At 44.0% G+C, this 23,622-nt stretch overlaps 1 non-coding gene across 1 annotated transcript; it reads right to left on the bottom strand.

The window, feature by feature from the left end:
• Window positions 1–22,558: 22,558 nt before the first annotated feature.
• LOC116989757 lies at window positions 22,559–22,750 on the bottom strand. Its single transcript, XR_004416312.1, has one exon. It is a non-coding gene; the product is annotated as a U2 spliceosomal RNA (small nuclear RNA).
• Window positions 22,751–23,622: the final 872 nt, after the last annotated feature.

Raw genomic sequence — 23,622 nt, forward strand, 5'->3', positions numbered from 1 at the left:
TAATGGCAAACACCACAAGATTCCCAGTTAGTTGCGCTGTGAGTTCTGGCACCATGAGGTGGTATTTGTGGCACAGACCTCAGCTAAGGCAGAAAATACACCTGATGCCAAGAGTCAAGATTCAAAAGTGTTTAATTGTCATATGTACCAGCGACCGAACAGAACTGTTGTGCTGCTGCAAGTATGAATTTCATTGTTCCGTATGGGACATATGACAATAAAACACTCTGGACTTGTATTGAAATACTTTAAAAGAAAACACAATGTGCTGGAGTAATTCAACAGGTCAGGCAGCATCTCTGGAGAACCCTTCTTCGGACTGACCCACCCATCCTTTTCCTCCAGAGACGCTGCCTGACCCGCTGAGTTACTCCAGCACTTTGTGTCTATCTTCGGTAGAAACCAGCATTTTTGCGTTGGGACACTTCTTCATACTGATGGTGAGTTAGGGGGTGGGAAGAAGAAAGATGGAGGAGAGGAGGAACTTGCTGCAGCTTAACAGACCCGCTAACATTTTAACTTGCAAATAAAAATACAATAATCAATAATATAAGAAATTACTAACAAAAATACTAGGTATCCGTAATAGTGCAAGACCGACATCATTAAGGCAACCTGAGATGGTCATAGGCTCATATAGCGTGGAAACAGGCCCTTCGACCCACCAAGTCCGTGCCAACCACTCATCCCCGTACACTACCACTACCCTGCAAACCTCTTCTTTCGTGTCCATCTTCCTTGTTTCTAATGTTGACATTGCTGTCATTGTCCGTCCTGAAAAGGACACAAGCTTCCGGCGACAATCAGTGGGAGAAATCACTTGTTGCAATAGATGATGGTGGTAGCAGAATTAGCTCGGGATACTTCCAGTTTCCAGCCCCGCGATGTGGACGCTTCTGCTATGGGGCCTGCCTACAAACTAGGAACGATTAACCTACAAACGTGCCCGTCTTTGGAGAGTGGGAGAAAACTGAAGCACTCAGGGAAAACCCACGCGGTCACGAGGAGAATGTACAAACTCCATATAGGCAGCACCCGTGGTCAGGATCGAACCCGGGTCTCCGGCAGCTGGGAGGCCGCAACTCTACGACTGTACCACCGTGTTGCCGGCAAGTGGAAACATTTTGTTTCTGTCCAATTGATTCCATTAAACTTTCCTCCTTTCTGAGCCGGCAGAAAACCCAAATTGTTTTTGTCTGTAAACTTTATTAAATATGTCACTGGAAGCTGCATTTCACAAACAAGTTTCAAAGTGTTCGAAATCCTCCTAGGGGCAAGGTTTCATTGCTGGATGTGGGTTGAAAGCCAGGAGTATTCAGCACGACTACTCCTTCTGTCCTCAAGATAGAATTTAGGTCACGAGAAATCCTCACACAGCCTTCTCTGTAGGAACATTAAGAAGGCAGCAATGTCAGCTGTTACCCTTGACAATCTACTCCAACGGAGAGGCTCAGCTCATTGGATTCCATATATAATCTACTTAGGGGCATTCTTCCTGATGAGCCTCTTGCATGTAACAACTGCTGCTTTATTCCATCATGAATGCGGACAATTTCAGTAGATTTTGTGAAAATGGTGTAATGAAATTAAGCCTGGGATCCTGGGCTGGTCCTTGCACCTGATCTCCCGTCTTTACAGCAAGTCGATAGTTCAAGTTGAGAGCAGTTTCTGCACTATAAGGGCAGCAGAGTGGCACAGCGGTAGAGTTGCTGCCTCACTGCCACCAGAGATCCGGGTTCGATCCTGACCTCGGGTGCTGTCAGCAAGGAGTTTGCTCATTCTCCCTGTGACCTCGTGGGTTTACTCCGTAGGCTTCCGGTTTCCATCCACACTCCAAAGACGTGCAGGTTTGTAGGTTCATTGGCTTCTGTAAGTCGTTAATTATCCCTAGTGTGTAGGAGCATGCGAGTGTATGGGCTAGTGCTGGAGCGTGGTCAGCAATAGTCTGGCCTGAAGTCTAATGTTACAGTTGATTCCAAGATGGGGGGGGGGGGGGGTGAAAGGTGAAGGTGAGAGGTTGGTGCCCGTGAACGGCCTACAAACTCACCTCCCATGGCCTCGGTGAGAGTCTTAAACTTCTGCGATCGGCTGGGGAAGCGGGACGTGGCGAGCTCGGCGAGCGGATGGAGGGGGGGGTGGGGGGGGGGGGACTCTCTGAAACAACCACACATACATGATCCAGCACCAAGATAGCCTGAGTAACTAAGCTGGATGTGTCATGACAGTTTACAGCATCAAGATAGGGCGGCACGGTGGCTCAGCGGTAGTGGTACTGCCTTAGACTTGGGTTCCATCCCGACTACGAGTGCTGTCTGTATGGAGTTTGTCCGTTCTCCCCGTGACCATGTAGGTTTTTTCCAAGACCTTCGGTTTCCTCCCACATTCCAAAGACGCACAGGTTTGTAGGTTAACTGGCCTGGTATTAGTGTAAATTGTCCCTAGTGTGTGTAGGATAGTGTTAATGTGCGGGGATCACTGGTCAATGCAGATTCGGTGGGCCGAAGGGCCTGTTTCCGTGCTGTATCTCTAAACTAAACTAAACATCAAGATACTGTAGCCTTTAGCAGCACATCTAGTCACCTGGCTCAAAGTTAGGAAGAAATCAGCTGACGTGGACTCATTGACCTTGTAAGCAATAAATGACTTTGTTTCCATCATTAATGGATTTGAATACTGCCCAAGGATAGTTATACATAATCATTAATTTTCGTCTCTAAATTATAAATGATCTTAGTTGTTTTAAATGCATCTCATGTCTGTTAGCCTGACTCAGCTGACACTCTCCTGAATCAAACAGTTATGGGTTCAATGCAGAAACACATGCTGACAACCACTGAGGAAAACTTGTCAGGGTTGACCATAGGAACTGGGACCTGTCTAAATATTTCAGAGGATCAAATGATAGTCATGTTCCCATGGAAAACTTCAAAGAACCAGGAACACATCTGGGAAGTTAAACTGGATGCAACATAAACCAACATCATCAAAAACATAGGAAAATAAATATGTGCAGGAGTAGGCCATTCGTTCCTTCAAGCCAGCACCGCCATTCAAAATCATCATGGCTGATCATCCAAAATCAGGACCCCCTTCCAGCTTTTTCCCCATATCCCTTGATTACATTAGCCCTAAGAGCTACATCTAAAGTCCTGTCCCACTTGGCAATTTGTTTGCTGTCTGCCGGCATCATTGACTGACGTATCAAGTCACCGGAAAATACGCGGCATGATGCGGCGTGATGAAATGTGACGCGGCGTGATGACGTATGACGCAGCGGTGTCACGGCATGGTGCCGTAAAACGAGCTGTGTTTTTTCCAAGTGTCGCAACATTTTTTTGTCGCCGCTGGATTTTGAAATGTTCAAAATCTTTTGGCGACACTGATATGACACGGGCAAAATCGCCAAGTGGGACAGGTCCTTAACTCTCTCTTAAAAACATCCAGTGAATTGGCCTCCACTGCCTTCTGCAGCAGAGAATTCCACAGATTCACAATTCTCTGGGTTAAAAAATGCTTTTCCTCATCTCTGTCCTAAATGACCTACCCCTTATTCTTAAACTGCGACCCCTGGTTCTGGACTCCCTGAACATCGGGAACATTTTTCCTGCATCTAGCCTGTCCAATCCCTTAAGAATTTTATATGTTTCGATAAGATCCCCTCTCATTCTTCTCAATTCCAGTGTATATAAGCCCAGTTGATCCATTCTATCAATAAATTGAATAGCTTACATTTCAAATACTTTAAACGGGAAATTTTGGATTTGACAATATTGCAACCATTTACAAACTGGTCACAGTTCTCAACTCCAAATTCTTCAATTTTAACGTGTTTGGAAATGCTCCAAATGCTATGGGGGTTCTTTTTTTGTCTCTTTTCCCAAGGGAAGAGCTTCATTGCCAGATTGCATAAGCTAGGTGAGTCAAGAGTCAAGAGTGTTTTATTGTCATATGTCCCAGCTAGACCATGAAAATGCTTCTGCAAACTCACTTGCAGCAGCACAACAGAATATGTAAACATAGTACACTTTAAATAATGTAATAAATCCGGCACGGTGGTGCAGCAGTAGAGTTGCTGCCTTACAGCCCTTGCAGCGCCGAAGAGCTGAGTTTGATCTTGACTATGGGTACTGTCTGTACGGATTTTGTGCGCTCTCCCCGTGACCTGCGTGGGTTTTCTCCGAGATCTTCGGTTTCCTCCCACACTCCAAAGACGTACAGACATACAGATTTCCTCCCACACTCCAAATTGGCTTGGTAAATGTAAAAATTGTCCCAAGTGTGTGTATGATAATAGTATTAACATGCGGGGATCGCTGGTCGGGGCGGACCCGGTGGGTTGAATGGCCCGTTTCCGCGCTGTTTCTCTAAACTAAACTGAACTAAACTAAACGAGAGAGAAAAAAAAATTCAAAGGTTCAAAGGTCAGTCTATTGTCAAATGTACCAATTAAGGTACAGTGAAACTCGAATTAATACAATTACTACTAAAAAAAAGCAACAAGACACACAACTACATAAAAGTTAACATAAACATCCACTACAGTGGATTCCCCACATTCCTCAGTGTGTGTATATATACATTTTCTCACAAATAGGCACATATATACACACACACACACACACATGCACACATAAGGTGATCACTACTTTTCAGACTGTCATAGAGTCATACAGCATGGACCCAGCACTTTCTTTAGACTGAAGGAAGATGAAGGTTTCAACCCAGACATCCTTTGTCCATTTCCCTCCACAGATGCTGCCTGAGCCATTGAGTTCCACTTTGCATTTTTGCTGAGGAAGAAAGGGACACAGAGAGAAAAACAACTGTAGTTCAACTAATTCCATAATGTGTTGGGAATGAATGAATAAGTGGGATAACATAATAATAATAATAATAAATTTAATTTTTATAGCGCTTTTCTAAGACTCAAAGTCGCTTTACAATAGTAACAGACAATAGCAAACGGAGAAGCGGCGAACAAACAGCGCCAGCGTCCTCTCCGTGCAGCACATAAAGAAAGAATACAGACATAACAATAATAAAGACATTTAAACATAAAAACATCCCCCCACAATGGTTCCCATTATGAGGGAAGGCACAGTGTCCAGTCCCCATCCCCAGTTCACCCATAGTCGGGCCCATTAAGGCCTCCACAGTTGCCTCTACGGAGGCCTGATGTTCCAGGCCGTTCTCGCCTGGAACATCGAACTAATGAAACATAGAACTAATGTGAACAGGTTGGAGTGGCCTGAAGCGCTTGTTTCCATGCAGCACTAAACTAAACTAAACCAAACTAAACCAAACTAAACTAAACTAAACTAAATTAATTGGTCGCAGAGAAAAAGGTATGGAAATGGGATTTATGCTGTACTGAGAGCTGTCATAGTGACATAGAGAGTCATAGTCATATAGTGTGGAAACTGGCCCTTCCAACCAAACTTTCCCCCATCAATCAACATGTCCCATCTACATTAGTCCCTCCTGCCTGCATTTGGCCCATATCCCTCTAAACCTATTCTATCCATGTACCTATCCAAATGTTTCTTAAACTTTGCGATACTACCTGCCTCAACTACCTCCTCCGGCCGCTTGTTCCATACACCCACCACTCTCTGTGTGAACCTCAGGTTCCTATTACATCTTCCGTCCCCCCCCCCCCCCCCCCCCCCCCCCCACCCGTCACTCCCCCCCCCCCCCCCCCCACCTCCCCCCTTCCCCCCCCCATTATACAGTATACAGACATTATACAGTAAAAAGACACAAAGTGCTGGAGTAACTCAGTGGGTCAGAGTCCGAAGAAGCACCACAACCTAAAATGTCACCTATCCATGGTCTGCAGTGATGCTGCCTGACTTGCTAAATTACTCCAGCACGTTGTGTCTTTTTTTTTGTAAACCAGCATCTGCAGTTCCTTGTTTTTACCATTATACATTATATCCATTCAGTCACCCTGAATGAATGACTGTCCTTTTTTAGTGCTATTAGTGTGTTTAGTGCTATTTCGCTGAGCACAGGTAACTCAGTAATGATTTTCTTTCTGTATGGAAGCTGCAGAAAGATTGGAAATCATTACTTTGCCAGTCTATCGATGTTTTATCACAGGGCTGCAAATGCTGGAGACGTTTTACACGACTGACTGTTCCTACTTCAAAGTCACATCATTCTAGTCAGCTGATAATTCAATTGCGAGCACGAGATTTCCATTTTGCTCTGTCATTCTGAAACTTCATCACAGTTGCAATTCTGCACATGAAGTAACTTGGATCTATCATTAATACTGCTTGTGCATGTGCTACATGCAAGAAACAGGTGGGAAGGTCCAGAGTGACATCAGCTCATGAGTGATCCGCCAGCCACATCAACTGATGCAGTCATAGAGATACTGAGTCATACCGCGTGGAAACAGGCCCTTTGGCCCAACTTGCCCACGCCGAGCAACATGCCCCATCTGATGAAGGGTCTCGACCTGAAACATCACCTATTCCTTTTCTCCAGAGATGCTGCCAGGCCCACTGAGTTATTCCAGCAATTTGTGTCTATGCCCCATCTAAACTAGTCCCACCTGCCTGCTTTTGGCCTATATCTTTTTAAACCTACCCTATCCATGTACCTATCCAAATGTTTTTTAAACGTTGCAATAGTGCCTGCCTCAACTATCTCCGGCAACTTGTTCCATTCACCCTTTGAGTGAAAAAGTTACCATCAGGTTCCCATTAAATCGACCCCCCCCCCCTTACCTTAAACCTATTTCGTCTGGTTCTCTCTATTCCTCTGGTTCTCTCTATTCCTCTGCTCTGGGTAAAATATTCTAGCACATGGTTATGCAGGGAATGGAGGGAAGAGAGAATCACTCCTGAGGCATTATTCACACTGAACATCATTACTTCCAAATCCTTGTTCAAACTGCAATCTGCAAACCTTGGCATGTGGTGCCTGATAATCAGAGCAATTCATTCACTGAGGAATTAATATTAATCACCACAATAGGGATAACTTCTTCTCTGTTCTTTAAAACGGTACCATATTATCTCTATGTCCACCGTACCAGGATTTGGTCTGAGGACATAGAACATAGAACGGTCCAGCACAGGAACAGTCCCTTCAGCCCACAATGTCTGTCCTGAACATGATGGCAAGATAAACTAATTTCATCTGCTGCACATGATCCATATCCCCCCATTCCCTGCTTATCCCTGTGCCTATCTAAAAGCCTCTTAAATGCCACTATTGTATCTGCCTCTACCTCCATTCCTGGCAGCGTGGACCAGGCACCCATCACCGTCTGTGTAAAAATACGTACCTTGAATATCTCCTTTAAACTTTCCCCTTTCACGTTAAAGCTTTGTGGTTTGACCCATACTCTGGGGAAATGACTATGAGTGTTCATGTCATCCATGCCCCTCATGACCTTGTACACCTCAATAAGGTCACCCCTCAGCCTCCAACGCTCAAAACAAAAGCCCAAACCAACTCCAACCTGTCCCTGTAAGTGAAGTCCACAAGCCCAGTTAACATCCGGTGAATCTCTTCTGCACCCTTTCTAACTTAATGACGTCCTTCCTGTAGCTGGGTGACCAGAAGTGCACGCAATTCTCCAACTGTGGTCTCACCTATGACTTCTATAGCTCAGGTAGAGCCAAGGCGGTTACCAGCAAGATAATTTGCGGACGCCAGTGCACATGCAGACAGAAATGTCTGAGAGTGAGCTCAACTGGGGAGATCTCAAAAGAAGTGCCAACAACCGAGTGAGGTGGAGGACATTTGTCAATGGCCTATGCTCCCTAGAGGAGCAAAGGGCTTAAGAAGAAGTAGTAGAAGAACTGTTCTACAGCAATAAACTATGGGGACTTGCTCACAATGTGTATATATATAATTACACTATTATAATGCACTTAAATATCTCACATTATCACTTTTTTAAGATTCCACTCATATTGAAAAGATGACAGACTCATAGTCATAGAGCATGGAAACAGGCCCTTCAGCATAAGTTCAAGTTCAAGTTCAAGTGAGTTTATTGTCATGTGTCCCTGTATAGGACAATGAAATTCTTGCTTTGCTTAAGCACACAGAAAATAGTAGGCATTTACTACAAAACAGATAAATGTGTCCATATACCATGATATAAATATATACACACATGAATAAATAAACTGATAGTGCAAATAACAGAAAGTGGTTGGTAATAATCAGAGTTTTGTCCGAGCCAGGTTTAATAGCCTGATGGCTGAGGGGAAGTAACTATTCCTGAACCTGGTTGTTGCAGTCTTCAGGCTCCTGTACCTTCTACCTGAAGGTAGCAGGGAGATGAGTGTGTGGCCAGGATGGTGTGGGTCTTTGATGATACTGCCAGCCTTTTTGAGGCAGCGACTGCGATAAATCCCCTCGATGGAAGGAAGGTCAGAGCCGATGATGGACTGGGCAGTGTTTACTACTTTTTGTAGTCCTTTCCTTTCCAGGGCGCTCAAATTGCCGAACCAAGCCACGATGCAACCGGTCAGCATGCTCTCGACTGTGCACCTGTAGAAGTTAGAGAGAGTCTTCCTTGACAATCCGACTCTCCGTAATCTTCTCAGGAAGTAGAGGCGCTGATGTGCTTTTTTGATGATTGCATTAGTGTTCTCGGACCAGGAAAGATCTTCAGAGATGTGCACGCCCAGGAATTTGAAGCTCTTGACCCTTTCAACCATCGACCCGTTGATATAAATGGGGCTGTGGGTCCCCCTCCTACTCCTTCCACTCGTCTGTGCCAGTCATGGTGCGCCATAGGATAATCCCATTTGTGGTTTGGCCCATATCTCTCAAAACCTATCCTATCCTGCTCATGTCTTTGTTAAATGCTGTTATAGTACCTGCCTCAACCACCTCCAGTGGCAGCTCTTTCCATAAATCCACCATCCTCTGAGTGAAAAAGTTGACCCTCCGGTTCCTATTAAATCTTGCCTTTCTCACCTTAAATTTATGTCCTCCATTTTTTGATTCCCAGACCCTGGGTAAAAAAAAACTGTGCATTCACCTCGTGATTTTGGACACCTCTATAAGATCACCCCTCAGCCAAGGTATAAAGTCCTAGCCTGCCCAACCTCTCCCTATAACTGTTTCACACAAAGGTTGATAAATGTATGAAATGAGCTGCCGGAGGAGGTAGACGTGGCAGGTACTATCGCAACATTTAAGAAGCATTTGGACAGGTACATGGATAGGATAGGTTTAGAGGGAAATGGGTCAAATGCAGGCAGGTTGGCTCTATGACTCTAGGTGGGACTAGTGTAGATGGGTTGGTTGGCGTGGTCAAGCTGGGCCGAAAGGCCTTTTCCACATTATATGACACTATGACTGTAGCTCAGGCCCTCGAGTACTGGTAACATCCTTGTATGTTTTATTTGCATTCTTTCCAGCTTAATGAATCCTTCCTCTATCTTCACACTTTGTTCGGAATCCGTATACTTCAGGGTGGAGTATGTTTTGCTAAACCAGGGTGGCACTGTGATACATACAAATCTTGCACGTCTTTGGAGCATGGGAGGAAACAGGAGCGCCCGGAGAAATCTCACACAGTCACGGGGAGAACGTATGAACTCCGTACAGGCAGCACCCTTGGTCAGGATCGCACCTGGGTCTCTGGCACTGTATGGCAGCAACTCTACCATGTCGCATTTCTGCTCTTCAAAATTATAACCATGTTAAATAAGGTAATGTGATAGCAGAATTAGGCTATTCGGCCCTTCAAGTCAACTCTGGCATTCAATCATGGCTGATATATCTCTCCTTCCCAACCCCATTCTCCTGCATTCTCCCCATAACCCCCGACAGCCGTATTAATCACGGATCTATCTATCACTAAATATCCATTGAATTGGCCTCCACAGCCTTCAGTGCAAAGAATTCCACATTCACCACCCTCATTTCCTCCTCATTTCCTTCCTGAAGGAACAACCTTTAATTCTGAGGTTATGGCCTCTTGTCCTAAACTCTCCCACCAGTGTAATCATCCTCTCCACATCCACTCTATCCAAGCCTTTCTTTCTGTCGTACAAGGTTTGGATTTTACATCCCAACCATACATTGGTACCTCAAATAATGCTGCACTCCCTCAGTATTGAGCTGAAATGCCCACAGAATGCCTGAAGCTCCTGGTGGGGGAATTGAACCCATGGTCTTTTTTTAGTTTCGTTTAGAGATAAAGTGCAGAAACAGGCCCTTTGGCCCACCAAGTCCATACTGACCAGCCATCCCGCACACTAACACAAACCTACACACGCTAGGGACAATTTACATTTATACCAAAAATAAAACCAAGGGGAGAACGTACAAACTCCGTACAGACAGCACCCGTAGTCGGGATTGAACCCGTGTCTCTTGCGCTGTAAGCCAGTAACTTTACCATCGTGCCGCCCTAACTCCTGTTAATCTAACTGCCACACCGACTGTTTACTGAACTGAGAAATGAATTCTTTACCAAACTTTTCTGGAATCTTCTGTCGTCTGCTCTTGATCACTCACTGGGTGTTTTCGTACATGTTTGAGGCAATAAAAGCCAACATTTGATTTAGGGTTAGTGCCTGTGAATGATATTACTTGGTTATAGGCTATTTCTGTGCAGATATTAGTCTGGGCCAAAAATAACAAATTCCATTTACGCAGAGACCTTAATGCAGCATAAACATTCCAAAACATTATCAAACAAGAAGAAACTGCTACAGAGTCACATGAGGATATGTCAGAGTGAAGGAACAAAGACTTGATGAAAGTGGTGGATTTAAAGGCGTTTCTTAAAGGAGATAAAAACAACAGGCAGGGAACTGGAGGGAAAGTTAAAATTTAAGTCCATGGCAAATAAAGGCAGGTCACTGATATCACTGGTCAACTGATTAGATCCTGTTAGACACAAGGAACACGGGGAGAAGGCAGGAGAATGGGGTTGAGGCAAAGATAGATCATCCATGATTGAATGGCAGAGTAGACTCGATGGGCCGAATGGCCTAATTCTGTTCCAATGACTTGTGAACATGAAACAAGATGCTGGAATCTTGAGCGAAAAACATAAAGTACTGGAGTAACACTGCGGGCCAGGCAGCATATCGGGAGAACCTGGATAAGCAATGTTTTGGTCGGAACCCTTCTTCAGGCTGGAGGATGGTCCCGACCTGAAACGTTGCCTATTCATGGCACCTCTCACCCAGCCTATTCCCCACCCACCCACTCCTCCCATTGGATCTCTGCCCCCCATTGACTTCCCCCCAACTACTGTTCCTAGTTGCCCAAAGCAGCTCCCTCATTTGCTCCCACAATGCACCTCTACTTCCCAATCATATTCCATCACCTGCAACCCCTTGGTACCACCACCAATCACATTCCACTTTCTATGGTTAGCTCCACCCCCTCCCTGCGCCCATCTGACTCTAGCCACCAAGCAACTCCTCCTCAGGCCATAGAAACCCTAGTAACATGGATCTCAGTCCCACAAACCCTTTCAAATTGGTTGGATAATAACTGATCATTGCATCAATTCCTATGAAATTGTCTTTGGTTAACAATACATTGATCCAAGAAAATGGAAATTTAAAAAAAACTGCAGATGTTGGAAGTCTGAAATTTAAAAAAAAATATTGGAAATATTTATCAGGTCAGATATCCTTGGCAAGAGAAATGTATATATTTTTTTAATATCTCTTTAAAAGAGATAATATTTATTTAATATTTCATATGTTCTTATGAAGGGTCTTTTACCTGAAATATTAACTCAACTTCCATTTCCACGTATGCTGGCCTGCTAAGTGTGCCTGGCATTTGTTTTTTTTAAATACTTTGATCCTCTTGCCTAAATAAATGTTGATATTAGTAATGAGAATTTCATTGACTCTGTATCCATGAGTTTTTTGCTCAAGATTCCTGACTGCGCACTTCAATAGCCAAGGTTTCATTTTATAGTTGTGGCCACTGTTCTGAATTCCCCAGCAGAGGATATAGTTTATTTCTATCAAATCTCTTTGTTATTTTAAATAACTCCATTACATTATCTCTCCACAATCTAAACTCAAGGGAAAAACAAGCAAAGTTTACTCAACGGTAGACAAAAATGCTGGAGAAACTCAGCGGGTGAGGCAGCATCTATGGAGTGAAGGAATAGGTAATGTTTTGGGTCGAGACCCTTCTTCAGAGTTTATTCAACTGTTTTTTGTGACTTAACCCTATAAATCCAGAAATGGGTGAGATTTATTTGTGATTGAGTGTGAAACATATCTTCATGACTAGTTCATGGCTGAAGTATCAGCAGGCTTGTATTAGAGTATTGTGTGCCGTTCTGGTCACCCTAATTACAGGAAGGGTATTGAGGCTTTGGAGAGGGTGCAGAACAGGTTTACCACGTCACCTATTCCTGTTCTCCACAGATGCTGCCTGACCCGCTGGGTTACTCCAGTGTTTTGTGTCCATCTTCAGTGTAAACCAGGATCTGCTGTTCCTTCCTACACATTTTACCATCGTGTTGCCTGAATTAGGGTGTTAGCTATGAGATTAGACAAACGTTAGAAGCGTTGGAGACTAAGGGTGTATGTGATAGAAGCATATAAAATTATAAGCGGCATGGATAGTGTAGACAGTCAGTACCTTTTTTCCAAGGTGGAAATGTCAAAGACTCAAGGGCATAGCGTTAAAGTGAGTGGGGCAAAGTTTTAACGAGATATGTGGGGCAGATTTTTTACACAGAAAAATGGTGGCTACCTGGAACGCACTGCCAGTGATGGTGGTGGAGGCAGATACGATCATAGCATTAAAGAGGCTTTTGGCTAGGTACATGGATATGCAGAGAATGGAGAGATATGGATCTTGTGCAGAGTAAATTGGTTTAACTTGGCATCATGTTCGACTCAGACATTTTGGGCCAACACCTTACCTTTCCTTATCTCTGTGTCTCCCTCTCCCGATTCTCAATCTGAAGAAGGGTCTCGATCCGATATGTTTTTTTTAAATATATTTGAATGTCTGAAGAAGGGTCTTGACACGAAATGTCACCCATTCCTTATATCTTGAGATGCTGCCTTTCCCATTGAGTTACTCCAGCATTTTGTGTCTATCTTCGGCCTGGTCTTGCGCTGTACTGTTCTAACCTTGATGTAAGATCAGAGCCTACAGTATCTTTCTGCTCACTTCTATAATAGGTGATACTCTCTGCCGTTTGTGTCTAATTTCTCCATTTAGTTAGGAATGTTAATGTGTTGACCATAAGTTTTTCTTTGTGTTGTTAGTGCTTTTTCTTTGCACTATTTGCACGATGATTTTGGAGAAGAAAATTGGAAAATCAAATGCAGAAAGAGTCTACTTACTTTTCCCTTAATTGGCTGTCACGCTGCATTTTCAGTGGCAGTCAGCAGAAGATATAAACACAGCCCACAGCAACACTAAATTAAACTCCACAAATGCTCAGGTTCTGCGGTTAGAAGCCCGTCTGCACCTGGTACATCTGTTTAGACAAAAGGCAGAACTGCGCCCCCGAGGAGAAAAGGTTCTGAACAATTTATTTTCTAACTGTTGTAATTCCCATTTGTGTTGCAAGCATACCTTTCATCCACCCTAAACAAAAAATAGGAATGAGGTTGTTAGAATTTCTATTTCCAGCAATATTTCTGCATAAAAAGCATTTTTGTTGAGATAGACAACATTGTTAGTTGGACATTTGGCCCTTGTTCCTTATCACAATCACAATAATACTTTATTAGCCAAGTATGTTTTGCAACATACGAGGAATTTCATTTGCCAAGTTAGTCATACAATGATTTTGTTCCTTTGTGTTTAGATTGTCATCATTTTGTGAATTGTACTAAATTTCAACCCACCTTTAGCAAGATCATTGGGGTCAACATAATTTTTCTAAACTTTTCTCACTTCACCTCTCACGAAGCACACTACATTTTTTTCTCTTCCTCTTAATGTGCTCAGTGAGATTCGGCTGCACAGTGCCCCTGCTCTCTAGCTGAATCCCTGTTCGTGGCATAGATCTGTACCGCACGGAAACGGCCCCTTCGGCCCATCTTGTCAACACAGACCACATACGGTGGCGCAGCGGTAGAGTTGCTGCCTTACAGCACTTGCAACAACTGAGACCCGGGTTCAATCCTGACTATGGGTGCTGTCTGTACGGAGTTTGCATGTTCTCTCGTGATCGCGTGGGTTTTCTGGCAAGATCTTCTGTTTCCCCCCTCACTCCAAAGACGTACAGGTTTGTAGGTTCATTGGCTTGGTATTAAAAAAAAAAAAAAATTGTCCCTAGTGTGTGTAGGATAGTGTAAATGTGTGGGAATCGCTGGTAGGTGCGGACTCGGTGGGCCAAAGGGCCTGTTTCCGCGCTGTACCTCTAAACTAAACTGAACTAAAGACCAAGTTGGCACTCTGGGCTAGTCCCATTTGCCTACATTTGGCCGATATCCCTTTAACCCTTCTATCCATATATCTGTCTAGATATCTTTCAAAAGTTGCAATTATTTTGACATATGATGATTAACACACAATAAAAGCTTTTCACTGCACCTCGGTACAGGTGACGATAAACTAAACTAAATATTATGTGTAGGAAGAAACTGATGGAGAAAAAGAAAAGGTGACGTTTTGGATCAAGACCCTTCTTCAGACTGTTAAACTAATGATTACCCAGTTATTCTAGAACCAGGACAAAAAAAAAGTGGAAAATTATTATATGAACTGGACATCTTAATCAAAAACTATTTCACTTTCCGAGGAAAGACACAAAATGCTGGAGTCATTCAGCGGGTCTCCAGGCAGCATCCCTGGAGAACATGGATAGGAGACGGTTTCACGTTGAGACCCTACTTCAGCATCTGCAGCTCTTTGTTTCTATGTTTCACTTACCTGTTGCCTTACATTTTGTATCTCAGCAGTACAGGCAGCATCTCTGGACAGAAGGAATGGGTGATGTTTTGTTCAAGACCCTTCTTCAGTTGCTCTTGACCCGAAATGTCGCCCAATCCTTCTATCCAGAGATGCTGCCTGTCCCACTGAGTGACTCCAGCATTCTGTGTCCAGCATCAGGAGATCCTTCCTACACGTCTTGTATTTTGTGTTGCCTCAGTTGTGTCATTAAGCCCGTCATTAATTTCACTGAAAAGCTGGTGCCTGCAGGTCGCGTATATTTCCTAATTTTTATAGCTGTGCCAAATATTTTCAGCACAATTATTTACGAAAAGTATTTCATCCCTATTGTGTATCAGAACTGATGGAAGTCTGTGTCCTCCGGGATTTAGTTCCTGAGCACATGGGACACACTGCAGGTGATGAATAAAGAAAATAATTGCTGCTGTTCGGGGACTAAAATCCTCAAAAAAGTCTGGTTCAGAGAGAACTAACATTTTTGTCTGGCTCAAAGTAAACGTTCAAGGTATTTCTTTATAGAACCAATGACAAATGTGACTAGTGTGTTTTACTGTTGCTTCCCTGTGCAGGGGTTGCTTTAGATACAACATTTGTCACATGAGAGCTCACTGGTAGTTTTGGAGACTGTTAATGGCTTGCCCGCTGAAGGAAGTTCTTTGTATGCAATAGTCCATTTGCCTTAACCTTTTAGCCTTCAACTCCTAAGCAAGCAGCACTGCATGCTATAAAAGTATTTTTAAACAACTCTGTAGTTAGTTTGAAGAAGTTATTTAAAAAGTAGTCTCTCCCCCCATTGCCGAGTCTCAGAGGTCAAGAAGTGCTCTAAAGATTATCTGAAAAATATATTGATCACCATCAGATTCAAGTCAAGAGTGTTTAATTGTCATATCTGCATGCAACACAACAATGAAATCCTTACTTGCTGCTGCTAAATGTAATAATATGCAAAAAATAAATAATAATCAATATTACAATAATTTAATGACTGTCATGCAACATAATCATAATAGTGCAAATATGTGCTGGCTCCATGTTTTGTTGGACTGCTGATGAAGAGCAGTCATGCTCCTCTGGTTTCACAGGCAAGTCTCACTGTTCAGAAAAATCACCGTTTAGCCTGTTTAGTTTAGTTTAGAAACACAGCGTAGAAACAGGCCCTTCGGCCCATCGCGTCCGTGCCAACTAGCGATCCTCACACACTAAACACTATCCAACACACCCTGGGGCAATTTACACTTACACCAAGCCAATTCATCTACAAACCTGGACGTCTTTGGAGTGTGGGAGGATACCAAAGATCTCGGAGAACACCCACGCGGTCTTGGGGACAACGTACAAACTACTTAGAGACTGCACCTGTAGTCGGGATCAAACCCAGGTCTCTGGCGCTGGGTTGGGGTGAGCAGGTGGTCAAGATTTGCACATTGTCTCAAGAGTTAAGAGTCATAGAATCATACAGCGTGGTCAGAGGCCCTTCAGCCCAACTTCCCACATCAACCAACATTCCCCATCTACACAAGTCCCACATGCCTGCATCTAATCCATGTACCTGTCTAAATGTATCTTTAATATTGTGATGGTACCTGACTCAACTATCTCGTCCGACAGATCATTCCATACTCCCACCACCCTTTCTGGAAAAAAGGTTCCCCCTCATGTTCCAATTACCCCCCCCCCCCCCCCCCACCTTAAAGACACAATAGTTATTTAATTGTCATAAATTGTGATTATGGAATAACAAAATTCTTACTTCTTGTAGGCTTATTAATGCAATAACACACAGATAATATACAATAATCAATAATACAATAAATTAATAACAATAACATATGATAACCATAATAATGCACAAGTTGAAATCGGTAGTGCAACCAAAGACACAGTCCATAGAAGATCATAGTTGCTGAGGTTGGTGTGGGCCAATGTTTAAAAACCTGATGTTTGCTGAGAAGAAGCTGTGATCAGGCAACTGAAGCATCCTACCACAACTAGAGAGCAGTCCAGAACTACTATTTATCGTCAGTGGTGACCCTCGGATTATCTTTAATCAGACTTTACTGTCTTTACTTTGCACTAAACGTTATTCCCTTATTATGCATCTATACACTGTAAATGGCTCGATTGTAATCATGTATTGTCTTTCTACTGACTGGTTATCATGCAACAAGAGCTTTTCACTGTACCTCGTTACATGCGACAACAAACTAAACTGAAACTGAACCTGGAGGTCATGGTTTTTAGGCTCCTGCACCTTCTTCCCAATGGTAGTAGTGAAATAAAAGCATGGCTCGGGTAATGTGGGTTTTTGATGATATTGGCTGCCTTTTTTTAGGCAAAGCCTCCTCTGGATCCTTTTGATGGGGTCATCACAACCTTTCATGGACTGAGCAATGTCCACCACTCTCTGCGGCCCCCTTCCTTCCTGGACGTTCAAATTGCCGAATTGCCAAAACACCTGTCAAAGTTCGAGTGTGTGTTCGTCAACATAACAAATCTCCTCATTCTTCTTGGGAAGCAGAGGCATTGTTGAGCTTTCACTTTGGTTGCTGTAATCTTCTTCACTGTCTGCAACTCCACCAATGTTGGTGTCATCTGCAAATGTGCTAACCAATTCATCTACATTTTCATCTAGTTCTGAGTGTTGGAGTGTGACTGGCATGGAGCTAATGGGACGAGCTTGGATGGGGCATCTTAGTCAGCATGGACAAGTTGGGACCATGGGCCTGTTTCCATGCTGTTTGACTCTATGTCATGCGGTCATAAGTCATGCGGTCATAAGGACTCTCCCGACGCCGGGGCAAGACCACCCGGTGAGAACGGCCAGGGACATCGGGCCTCCGTAGAGGCAATTGCGGTGGCCTCAATAGGCCTGACTTTGGGGTGAACATGGGGTGGGGACTGGACATTGTGCCTTCCACTGTGGGGGGATGATTTTTTTTGTCTAATTGTAGTCCTGTAGGTCTGTGTCCAATATGGCTGCCGTGAAGAGAGAGTGGACGCTGGCGCGCTTTGGCTGCCGCTGCTCTCTCTTCACACTGTGTTTTTGATTTTCTGTTTTTGGATTGAATTCTGTTTTTAATTTGTGTCTCTGTGATGTCTTTATTACTTGTTATATTCCGATTATATGTTATTCCGATTACTATGTAAGGTGTCCTTGAGATGTCTGAAAGGCGCCCATTAAATAAAATTTATTATTATTATTATTATAAGTGATAGGAGTAGAATTAGGCCATTCGCCCTCATCAAGACCACTCCACCATTCAATCATGGCTGATCTATCTCTCCCTCCTATCCCCATTCTCCTGACTTCTTCCCATAACCTCTGACACCTGTACTAATCAAAAATCTATCTACCTCTGCCTTAAAAATATCCACTGACTTGGCATCCACAGCCTTCTGTGGCAAGAAATGTCCACAGTTTCATCACCCTAAAGAAATTTCCCCTCATCTCCTCTCTAAAAGGACGTTCTTTAATTCTTAGGCTAGGATCTCTAGTCCAAGACTTTCCCATTACAGGGTGGAAACACCCTCTCCACATCCACTCTATCCAAGCCTTTCACTATTCTGTAGGTTTCAATGAGGTCCCCACTAAACTCCAGCGAGTACAGGCCCAGTGCTGACAAATGTTCACCATAGGTTAACCTATTCATTCCTGGGATCATTCTTGTAATCCTCCTCTAGACCCTCTCCAGAGCCAGCACATCCTTACACAGATATGGTGCCCAGAATTGCTCACAATATTCCAAATGCGGCTTTACCAGTGCCTTATAGAGTATGAGCATTAAATCCCTAGTCTAGGTACTAGAGGGTGTAGCTTTAAGGTGAAAGGGGGAAATGTAAAGGAGATGTATGGACTAAGGTACAAAGAGGGTGGTAGGTGTCTAGGAACACATTGCCTGAGGAGGCATGGTGTCGCTTCTGACAGCATGGCATCAGCAAACGACTGCATTTTGAATTCCACACACAACAAATGGAAATTCAAGAGGTTTCAGATGGAACTGTATGTACCCACTTTTATTCAGCACAATTAGGAAAACGGAACTTGGAAACGAGGGCTCGATTTTGAAAATCACTGTTGAATGGCTTGGCTACAATTTCAAAGGAACATTATTACTGAAATGTTTTCTGAAATGAAATTGGGGTGAAGCACATAATTGTAACGCATAACAGGAATGGAATGGAGATCCACAGTGCTATTATTCTGATCTATACGTTGAAAGGGGATCCTGCCTTTATAACACCAGATTTAAACTGTTAACTTATTCCAGCTTGGAAAGCGACAACTATTAAAATGAATTTCAACTTTGCAAAAGAAGAGAAATATCATTGTCAGTGACCAACGGAATCAAGGGATATGGGGAAAAAACAGGAACAAGACACTGATTTTACTTCGGAGTCACGTGAGTGACTACATGAAGAGCCCGCTCAGCACGCATGCGCGGCATTGCGTTCAGCAGTGCAACAGCGGCTGCATCGGGAGTCAGTCGCTCCCGCTACAGGGTGAAAGAACGGACCGTCAGGTAAGTACCCTGAGGTCGGGTTTTCTTTCACAGGAGAGCCTTCTGCTTTATTTCAGGCAGAGAACAAAGGCTCTTGGACAAACCTGTCCCCCGCTCGACTCCAACGGAGGGGCGTTCCATCTGGGGGGGGGGGCAGCAACAAGGCGGTAGGACCGCTTATCAGGCGCTCCGCCATCCCCGACACCGTGCCGAGCCCAGTCCCGCTAGCGCCTGAGCAGCGGGCTGGAAGTAAAGCTACCGAAGAAGCGTCCGGCCGGTGGCTTCCGACTTGTCGGACGGGGATGTCTCTCCACCCGCACGGGGGAGAGACAGCCGCCTGAGCCGCCTGGAGCGGCTCCTGGAGCAGGAGCTCCAGCGAGACGCGCTTCGTGAGGGGCGCTCTCGCAGGGGGAGTTCAGGCACTCCCTCCACAGTGTCTTGTGCACTGTCCATTGCTTCCTCCTTACCCGAGGGTAGCTTTGGTGACCAGGACTGGGCTGAAGATGTCGGGAGTATGCAAGGGGTGCAGGAACAGGGAGAGCTGCTGGGTGTGGTGGACCGCTATGTGGCAGCCCCACGTGCAGGAGGCCGTTAAAGGCCAAACTAGCGGCCAGCATTAACCACTTCTCCAACAGGCCCCTACGGGAGAGGTGGTCAATGAGGCCTTAGAAACGTATACAGCTCCAGAGAACTGTGAGTCCCTTAAAGTGCCGGCTGTAAACAGCCAAAACCGGGGGCACGTTGGGGCAAATATTCGGAACCAGGAGCTAAAACTGCAGCGGATCCTCAGGCTCCTGACGTCAGCCATCACATCGTTTGCCCGTTCCGTGGACAAATACGGAGATGACCACAACCTTCGTAAACAAATCATAAGACCTGCCATAAAATAGTAAGATTAAACGAGAACTTACCAGTTTGAAGTTTGATCTGTATTTTATGAGGAGTTACGATGAGGGATTACGTGAAGAACCCGCTCAGTGCGCAGGCGCGGCATACTTCCAAGCAGCGGTGTGGAATCACAGATAGACACAGTTATTTGAAGTAAACATAGTAAAGATAAGGAGACATCAATTTATTAGTTTGATCCATATAATGAGGGTGGGAGCGGAGGGCACGTAATCCCTCATCGTAACTCCTCATAAAATACAGATCAAACTTCAAACTGGTAAGTTCTCGTTTAATCTTACTATTTTACTTCGGAGTCACGTGAGTGACTACGTGAAGACTTCAAAGCTCTGTGATTTCAAACCGTGTAACAGTTCATACTTCACTCGCTGCCGAAGTCATTCGAGGGAGGAAGTATGTTATCGTAATCAACCATGAATCTGTTTGTAAAAACAATAATGGTGTTATTAACAACAACAAGACCAATTGCTCCCCCGGGCTTAAATTATATATTTTTTGCAGATTCTTTTTCTGCAAACGATACAGGTTCTGTCAGTGGTTTGTTATAAAAGTTTGGAACGTATACTCCCTAGACCACCCTGCAGTAGCCAGGATGTGGTCCATAGGCTCGTCCATCCTCTTAGTTACTGACGTGGAAGCTGTTCTGGTGGAATAAGATTTTATACACGTTAGTATTTACTCCAGCAACTCCCAGTACCTGCTTGAGCCACTAGAGATAGTTTAGCTCGTCACCCGACCATGAGGTTTCCTGTGGCTGACCCATAAGGCTTTTTCCTCTCCTTCGGTATTCCTTATTGTGTCGATCTCTAAGTGGGTCATGACACATAAAACATGGTTCAGGTGGGTATGCCCGGAATTTCATGACTGGACCTGATGTTCCTGGTCTGTTCTGTTTGGCCAACCCTTGAATGGGCATGTGACACTATCTGGTGTTATAACCATGTTGTCCCATCGCAGTAGATGGGAGAGCTGGCTCTTTGTGTTGATGTAAGGCCACCAGCATGTCCATCTTCAGGGTAGGCTATTCCAGGGTGAGTGACCTGGCTGGTGATCATCCCCTAAGGTATGTCAGGATTTCACTGACATCCCAATTTGGGTGTACCTATTTCTGGGGAATGGATTGATATACCTCTCCTGTATCTGATCACCAGTGAGCGGTACCCAAGTTGAGTAGGCTAACAGAACATGTCCTTCATTGTGGTGAAGACCTGCCAGGAGCTCCAGTACAGTTTTTTGTTATAGTTGAATGTGTAATTCCTGTTTTGGAAACAGTGTACCATTTCTTGATGCTCCTCAGGTATGTTCCCTAGGATATGCGACGGAATGCTGTCATCAGGTTGATAGTGCTCCTGATCCAAGCACAGCAATGGTCTTCCCAATTCTGCAATTCTTTTAATGACCATGTCGAGGATCACTGGGAACCATGCTTGTGGACTTGGTCCACTGTAATTTGCGTAGTACCCGACTGATGAAGCCGTAGTACCTATTGAAGAGGTAGAAGGAAAGGAAAACATAGAGATTAGGTTCCCCCCACCCCTCAATACGCGGGAATGTCTCCATTGCCGCTGCCTTGAGATTGGTTTCATGTGACGTAAGTTAGTACGTGGTGATTTAATTGGATATAAGGAATCGATATCTGGTGTCCATATTGCTTAGTGATTTCAGCAAATATTTTTGGTTTAAATGTATGTTTACAGTATTTAGCTCACCTGATAGGTGAGTTACTGATGGTCAAACATGTTTGACGACATACGGTTTCCAATTGTTAATAAATTGTCCCCTAATATCGATGTTCTCCGCCCAAGTGGTTTGGTATATGCCACCACTGATGTTGTTATCTTATAAACGAACATGCAAATTTGGTGGATTACTGAGCAAATGCTTCACTAGAATTAAGTAAGTTAATATATAACATGTTTAAGTCAATTCATATTGGCATTAAGTATTACAAGCTCAGTAACACATCAGGACACATAAGATGTTACTCAAAACAGGTGGAAGTGTACAACCATAATCCTTCCTGCCGATAAATTCCATGATAACACTACAGATTAATCCATTTGCCCCCATATTACAGGTATGGAGATAGTTTTGAACACTAGTATCTCAGCTCATAGGAAAGGTACAAAGTTCAGTAGCTGGTAATGCTGCTATATCCCAATTACTTTGCCACGTAGTTGATTGGTGGTTAATGCACCATGACTGATAGTCTTAATGAATACCAGATAACAACGTTGTGGATGGTCAACGTAAATATCTGGATATATATTTTGTGCACCGTTCCCAGAGGCACTGCAATACTGGGTCGATGCGTGGAGTGGACGGAGCAAGCCCCTATTCCATCTCCCTGTTCCAAAATTCAATTTAATATATGGTCCCTAGATAAGGGACGTATCAGATTATTAAACTGATAAGAACAGATACTACACTTGATCTTAGCCAAAAGGCCGAGAAGCGATGCAGCTAAAGCTGTATCCAAGGATAGTTTGTCGTTAATATATAGACATGCCATGACGGAATGTTTCTAAGTGTCAGGGCTAGTTGATTCTGGATAACTTTGACTTAAATGCCGCAATGCTCATCATGGTTACTCCATCCAGGTAATTGCGGTATATCCGAAACTTATATGAGAAGGTACTGAATAGTGTGCATCTTCAAGGTCGATGTCTACCATAAAGTATCCTTGGATCCATGGTAGTAGTTACAAATCCCATGAATGGGTATACCTGGTGAAATACTCAAGTGGTTTATCAACGATGGTGCGACGTTCACCATCGTGGGAGGGTAGACCACTTGGGGTGCTTGCTGAATTGGTGGCAAGATATTAATTCTATTCCCCTTGTATTTATTTTTTGGTATATAACTACCAAGAGTGATAGCTTCCTAACCAGGCGTGATTCATCCACCCCTTGTTAGTACAACCCTTAACCTTTATGTGATGGTAGGAACCATACTTATCTGTCTTCATTGTTGTTTTCTTCAGTTTCTGGTTCCTTGTTCTTGTAGGGACATAGAAACATAGAAACATAGAAAGTAGGTGCGAGAGTAGACCACCAGGTCCGTCGAGCCCGCACCGCCATTCGCTCATGGCTGAACACTAAACAGACACACTTACCCACAAACAGTAGACACAAGACACAGAACACAAGACACTACCCTTCCCTTTATACCGCTATCACCCCTCTCCACCCCAAAAACCTCATGATCTCCTGGGGGAGGCAAAAAACCGGATAAAAACCCAGGTCCAATTCGGGAAAAAAATCCGGGAAATTCCTCTCCGACCCCAATCTAGGCGATCGACACTTGTCCAGGAGATCACTCAGGTCTTACT

Source organism: Amblyraja radiata, chromosome 29, assembly GCF_010909765.2.
Source record: "Amblyraja radiata isolate CabotCenter1 chromosome 29, sAmbRad1.1.pri, whole genome shotgun sequence".
NCBI classification, from domain to species: domain Eukaryota; kingdom Metazoa; phylum Chordata; class Chondrichthyes; order Rajiformes; family Rajidae; genus Amblyraja; species Amblyraja radiata.